Source organism: Lycium ferocissimum, unplaced genomic scaffold (assembly GCF_029784015.1).
Source record: "Lycium ferocissimum isolate CSIRO_LF1 unplaced genomic scaffold, AGI_CSIRO_Lferr_CH_V1 ctg192, whole genome shotgun sequence".
Classification (NCBI taxonomy): domain Eukaryota; kingdom Viridiplantae; phylum Streptophyta; class Magnoliopsida; order Solanales; family Solanaceae; genus Lycium; species Lycium ferocissimum.
The window spans coordinates 60062-67613 of NW_026718266.1; positions in this window are offsets into that span (position 1 = coordinate 60062).

A 7552-nucleotide genomic window follows, 5' to 3' on the forward strand; every position below is an offset into this window, starting at 1 on the left:
ACAAGTGATTTTTATTTTTTACGTATAAAAGATCTGGAAAAAAAAACACATAAGAGATCTGAAAAAGTAATTTTCTTTAATTCAAATTATAAAAATGCAAGAGATCTCATTTCTTTTTAATTAACCCGTCCTCTATTAGAGGTTACAAATCCAATATAATAAGTCAGACGAGGATTCTAGAAAAAGATAAAATCTCAGGTGAGATATCCTAGTATTTGCTTTAATTAACTCCTGTTGTAACTAGATCGGTAGGAACTTAATAGAAATTATATATCTTAAATACAATTGTAATTGTATAAATATATTTAGAATCAAAGTTAATGGACATATTTAATTACAAGGTTGACGGATACATCCATCATTATATTGATAAGAGATAATGCTTCCTTTCATTATTCTCATGAAAGTGGAATGTATTATTGCCTTTTTCTTATCTCTTCTTTTTTTGGGTTAATTTATAGTTAGTGTTTGCATGATTGGCTCTTCTTACTTGTTTGATTGGACGATATTATCAGATCATTGCGTGATGTAATATATGTCTAGTGGTTGATAAAATTGCATGACATTATTAGCCAGCCTGCTTACGAATTGTGAACTCAATTCTTAGTATAATACTACTATTAATTTGGAATTATTGTAGAAATTCATAAGTTATTTTTTTTTAGCAAGTATACATAAATTATCGTTGATTATATATGATTATATACATCTTATACATGAATTATACACATATTATATATTTATTAATTATTTTTAATTTATTCGATTTTGGACAAACGGATATTTTGGTTATAAGTTCCTCTATAATAGATCATACATTTTATTTCATGATATCACTTCACTATCTTGAGGTTGTTGTGGCCCAATTTTGAGTTAAAAGCGATTTGCACACCATACATACTTTTTGACATTTTTGCACTATCTTTTATTTACTGTCTTATCAAAGCCCAAAATACACCAATGTGAAAGCAGTGTCCTTTTCATGATTATAAAAATATTACTAGCTCCATAAATAAATAACAATAATCTGTTTTCTGGCCCCACGCCCATGTGCTGTGAGCTGCGCAATTTGTCTAAAAGCGGCTACTGGTTTTGCTTCACGGAAAAGCAAAATTTATAACCCCCTGTTTTAATTATGTAATAGATTTTCTTTTTTAGTTTCCAAAGAAGAAGGATATATATTTATATTTAGAGTAATTTAACTTTAAATTTACTCTTTTATCTTTAGTGAAATAATTTACAACAATATAAATAGTTATGCCTTATTCTAGTTATTCATATATTAGTTACCAAACATGATATTATTTAAGCAGAATTTCATTTTTTCCTTAAATCCGATATATTTTAAAAAAAATTATACCATCCCAATTCTTTTATTTTATTTTTGTGTAATCAAAATTAGACTTTTAGCATCGTCCCATCATCTCGAATTTTTTTCATGTGGTTGATTAATTTTGCTATTTTAGTTTTAAAGTGTTTAATTATACATATATTGCCTCCACAAATACGATATTACACCATCAAATAAAGCTTCTATTTGTTTCGAAATACTTAATAAAAAGCTATTAAAAAAGCCACAAAAGAATTAAATCAAACCAAACGATCAATTAGTAAGACAACAACAACGTGAATTTCATTAATTGACCAAGGAGAAGAATACTTGCCAAAAACAACAAATGTTGAATTGATCATAACAATAAATATGATGAAGTTGATACATATACATCAAGCAACATAGTATGGAGGTAAACTTCGTTAGTCCTAACTATAATATGCCCACTTAAACCATCTAAATCTATGACCGTATGACTATGTATATGAGGTATCTTTTTTGAAATTAAATCAATCAACTAAAGGCCCAAAAATTTGTACCAAAATTATTTTTTATATTTAAAATAGAACTTATAAAATATATTTTCTATATTCAATTTAACATATCTGTAATATATAAAATATATTTCATACATGCAAGGTAGTTCGGTTCGAAATTTTTTTGATTTTTTGTATAAATTAAAAAGACCACCCTAATTGTTCGGGAAGGTTATAAGCTTAAATAAAAAATTGACACCCCTAACTTACATATACAAACTATATAATGTAGCATCACATAATATCAATAAAAAAAATACTCCATCCGTCTCAATTTATGTGATATAATTTGAATAGATGCGATGTTTAAAAAATAAAAAAGACTTTTAAAATTTATGATTTTAAACAATCCAGAAAATATTTATTTGGTTATAAATTATTTTATTAAGAATAAAAAAATTATTAATTTAAATTATTTTTAAATATAAATATATTATTCTCTTGAGACAGGTTAAAAAAAAAATTTATCACATAAATTAAAATCAAACAAGTAATAATGCAGCATCACACAATATGTCGGCGCCCACATAAGTGACGGACAGCAGAAAATTAGCCAGGTGGACACTTAACATCCACCTAACTAATTGAAATCGACGTTTACAATGTAAATAGAAGTCATTATCAGCACCAGGAGTGTAACACCTGTCCTTCCAATCTCATCACTTTTTGCTCTATTTAACACTGACAAATAATTGTTTGATTTGAAACATAAAGCTTCTTTTTTCTTTTTTTGGTTTCTCATCCAAGGTCTAGCTCCATTAGATTTAAAGAATTTCTCGAGAAAAGGCCTAGGCCCTTATCTTAAAAATTATTTTCTTAACTATATACTTATCGGTGCTTTTCTTTAACTATCCAAAAACTTATTAAATTTGATCTCCATCTATTTTTTTATATAAACAGGCAGACAAACTCATAAACCTCATTAATCGTTAAACCGTTCTTCGTACCTATATTTCTCTCTCCCTCGTTTATTTTTCCTCAAGTTCATTCTTTAACCTCAATTTTTTTCCTCAAGTGCTCTCTCGCGTTTTAAAAAAAAGCTTTTGTTAAAAAAATAAAAAAAAAAGAAGACGTCTCGTCGGCTTTTTTTTTTTTTTTTTTGAAAATTAAAGAAAAATTTATCAAACCGTATGTTTTGGCATTAAAAATAGACCACCGATATTTTTTGTTCATATACTTAATATTTAATTTATACGTTTTTTCGCTTAAAAAATTACTCCGTCTCCGTCGATTTTTTATAAAAAAATAAAAATAAAAAAAAAAAAAATCGGTTTATTTTAGAAAATAATATAACAAATAATTATATTTTTTTTGCTCATTTTTGTGCAAAAAATAATAGATGTATTATTCTTTTAAAAATGGATTTAAAAAAATTATTAAAAAAATTTCCATCGATTTTTTTTCATGAACGCTTTTTAGTAGTGTTTGATAAGAATGGTAATAAATTTTATGCGAGTTTGTCTTTTCGAATTTTCACTCGAGAAAATATATGCTCTTTTTTTTTTTTTTAACAAAGGAACTTAACGAAAAAGACAAGAGAGAGAAATTAGCCAGGTGTTTAATGATTAACACGAAGGTTTATGAGTTTGTAACTGTTTGTATAAAAATTGAAATCGATAACTTTTTGGACAATGACTAAATAGAAGTCATTATCAGCACCAAGACTGTAACACCTGCCTTTTCCAATTTCACCTTTAAGATTTTTTTTTTTTTAATTAAAGACGATTTCATTCTCAAGATTCGAACTCAAGATATCTGAATACAAAAATTTAATAAGATTCGTTTTAATACTTGAGTTCTAAAGGCAAAGCTTGTGAGTTGTTTCGAAACTTAGCAGGTAAAGCGGCCCAGAGTTAGGCTACTAAGTGGAACCAAACCATTCAACTTACCATTTGCACGATTCGATCTAGCAAGAAATAATTGAAAAACAATGTTTCCTTGCGAACATTAAGATGTAAACCTTGTCGTAAAAAACAGACACTTGAAGCTAGCTACTTTAAAGACTAAGTATTCACCACTTCATCACAATCTTTACTTATAGGGCAAAACACATATATGTACATGATATGGGGGTATATTTACATAACATGATGATATTTTTTAGTTTACAAAATATATCAATAGACTTGTTACAAAATCTATACAAATTAGGAAATTAAAAAGAAGCAAATAAAACACATTAAATAAGGAGGAAATCGTTTTACTTATTTTATCTCTCTTTCCATTCAAAATTTATATATATAGTTCCCCAATTTTCTCCAACTTTTGCTTCCTTATTTCATCCACTTTTCTCTCCCATTCAAAATTAAGAGATATTGTTACCTAATTTTCTCCAACTTTTACTCAAAAAGTCCATTATAAGTAATTTTTATGTACAAAGTTCATACACCAAAAAACATATATGTATAATTTTCGTATGCAATATGTATTAATAGATTCTTATAATTTTTATATATGAAATATGTATAAAAATTATATGAGTATTTTTGATTATTATAAAGTACATATAAATTGTATAAAATCTAATCAAAGTATGTATAAATTTTGAGAAAAATATGCATAATAAACTTGTAATTGATACAACCAGATTCCATACAAAGTTCATATACCAGAAAATAAATATATATTAATTTTTGTATGCAATATATATACAGGTATAAATTCGTTATAATTTCTACGTATGAAATATGTATAAAAGTTGTATGTATATTTTGATTATGACAAACTACATTCCATTCACATTTCATACACATATCAGTTTTCAACATTTTTAAGACTAATTGATATCAAATTTGTTCGCATTTCATACACATTGTGCCGCATATATCTAAAAAATGACATATAGTAGGCTCCATACCCATTTCATACATATATAAGTTTCACCATTTTTTAAAACTATAGTTTATTTAATTTATACAGATTTTCAAAACACACAATGATCATATATATCTCAAAACGATACAAATTAATTTTTATATATAATTAATACACAAGTTAATAATCAAAAATACATTGTAATATTAGTTTGAAAATTTATACCAGACTATATTAAGATGGAGTTTAGGTATGAAAATGGTGTCGATCATAGAAGGAGAGAGGAGAGAGGGAGAGAGAGAGAGAGAGAGAGAGAGAGAGAAATGTTTTTTGAAGCTGAAGCTAACTATCCTAATTAACACATTTAAAATCGTATTTTCTTCCTTAAAAAAATTTCTAAAATCGTGGGTCCCTTTAAACCCAAATATGATATACTTTGTATTTTGTTGGTATGTTTTGTAAATAAGGAAAAATATCCTTATGTAGTTATGTTTTGTAATATAGAATCTTAAATATGTGTTATTAGGTCATTTTTCCTTAAATATACAGTTCGACCGAGCAACAGCCCGGTTAAGGAGAAGGCTGTGTTAGAGGCCGGGCTGGATATTTTCTTGGGCCTAAAGATGGGCCCTGGTGTCCCACTTGTGCACCACCCCCATTAATTTTTTTTTTTTTTCACAATCTATACTTCAACTAATGCTTAAGGTGAGGAACGCAGTTTATGTTGTATGCATTGTAAAAAAGATTAAGGTATTCAGATAATTTGATTATTGGTTCCAATATAATTTCAAAAGATGCATTATTGCAGGTGGAAAACATTTGTTACTCCCCAAAGTACTAGTATGCAAAATCTCTTAGACCGTTACTCGTTAACTATAATAACCAGAGTTTATGATAATAAGATTGGTTTTGTCTTTGAAATGTGGACAAAGTCGTGGAGTTTCAAATTTCACCTGTAAAATTTTATGATAATGTCCTGGAATTTATTCTATGAAATTTGAAATTTTATGACAGTGATTATTTGTTAATTATAAGGATTTAAAGCGGCTATTTATGAATTTTATCCTAAATAAAGGAAGTAGTCTTCAAGTTTTTGTTTTTAACGAGTCTCTAAAAGTCTAATGGTCCAACAGTATGAATATCCAAGAATTGTAGGCTTCGTTGTTTTATAGGGCTGTAAATTGTTTTATGGGCTTCAACTTACCTAACCCACTACACTTATTCTGGGCCAATCAGTCCTTAAGTCTTTAGTGATAAGAAATGTGGTAATTACACCCAATGACCTAAGATAATAGGTGTTTTTAATCCTCATTTTGCCATGAGCAAATCTTAGTTGACAAAGTTACTCGATACTTGTTTTGGTATCAAATACAGTCAACCCTCTCTATAACGACATCATTTGTCTGGATTTTCTTTAGCTGATATAGCAAAATGTTATTATAAAGAAAACATATAATATAACATAAGATTTCAAGAAAAAAAATGTGGTCGTTGGATTAATGTTATGGAGAGGTCTAACTATACTCACAAAATTAATCGTTGAAGTGTGCATAAGCTGACCGTCATAGATATAAAAAGGAAAGAGATTTGTTCTATGATAAAATGATGAAATATCAATATCTACCTTAGGAGAGCTTTATATAATATTAGTTAAAAGATAAGAATATGCTTCTACTTTTTGAATATATATTTTTAATCTTATTCTGTCATCATCTTTTCTGATGAGATAGTGGGTTACAGGGTATCACTCATCTTTAGTGAAAATGACAAAAACAGGTTTTGCCTTTCTTCTAGCTTTTCATATTATACATAACCTTAAAGCATCGCACCATGATTACTCAATAAAATACTATTCATTAATATGGACTTTTATATAACTTCCCCAAGAAAATGTGCCCACTGGAGATTTATTTAGTCTAAATACAAATCATATTTTATAAACCTCACTTCCACTTTATAAAAAGTCCTAAAGGAAGGAAGTTAAAAAACTAAAGGCACTTTTATTGCAACCTCTCAAGGCTTTGTTCTCCCAGCCATAGTTCTACTTTAACTTTTTTTCATCACTTCGATAATTTTACAGAATACTTGCTATCTTCAATTTTTAAAATAAGGATGTAAGTAATTATATGTTACATTTCAAGCTCGATTTGAAGGTTAGATACTAAATGAAGATCGGTTCAAGTCAACACATTTTTTTGTTGATAGATTGGTGCATGTGACATTTAACATGAGAATAAATTTAAACACCCTAAAAGTGTGATTTAACGATCAATAAAGTGAGTTAAAATGAAGATCAGTTTAAGTCTTGAAGACAAGTATGCGCTAACATAATTTTTGTTGATAGATAGATAAGTGCTCGATCGTGACATCCAAATAATATTATCTTTGGGGACATTTTATAAAGTTGAAATGACAAAGAATGGATTGACAAGCTCAAAGGTTTCGTTGAAGAAAATAAAATCAAAATCAGTTTAATTAAGTCTTGTTGATAAATTACTGCTCGATCGTGACATTCGATATCAAGAAGAGTGACCTAACGGTTAATAAGGTGAGAGAGAATTATGAGAGATCAAAGTTTAGATTTCAATTAAGACAAAAATCGTTATGTAAGTGATTTTTTCATTTTCATAACTACTTTGCTCTTATGCACTCGAGCCGACGGTCTTCTTGAAATAACCTCTCTACCTCACGAGGTAAGGGTAAGGTCTGTGTACACTCTACCCTCTTCAGACCCCACTTGTGGAATAACACTGGGTATATTGTTGCTGTTGTATTTAAAATTTAGCAAATCAAGTTACCCATTACTTATATTGAAAATCATTACTTTTTTAGATTAGAAGAATATATGGGATAATGAAAATAGTTTAGG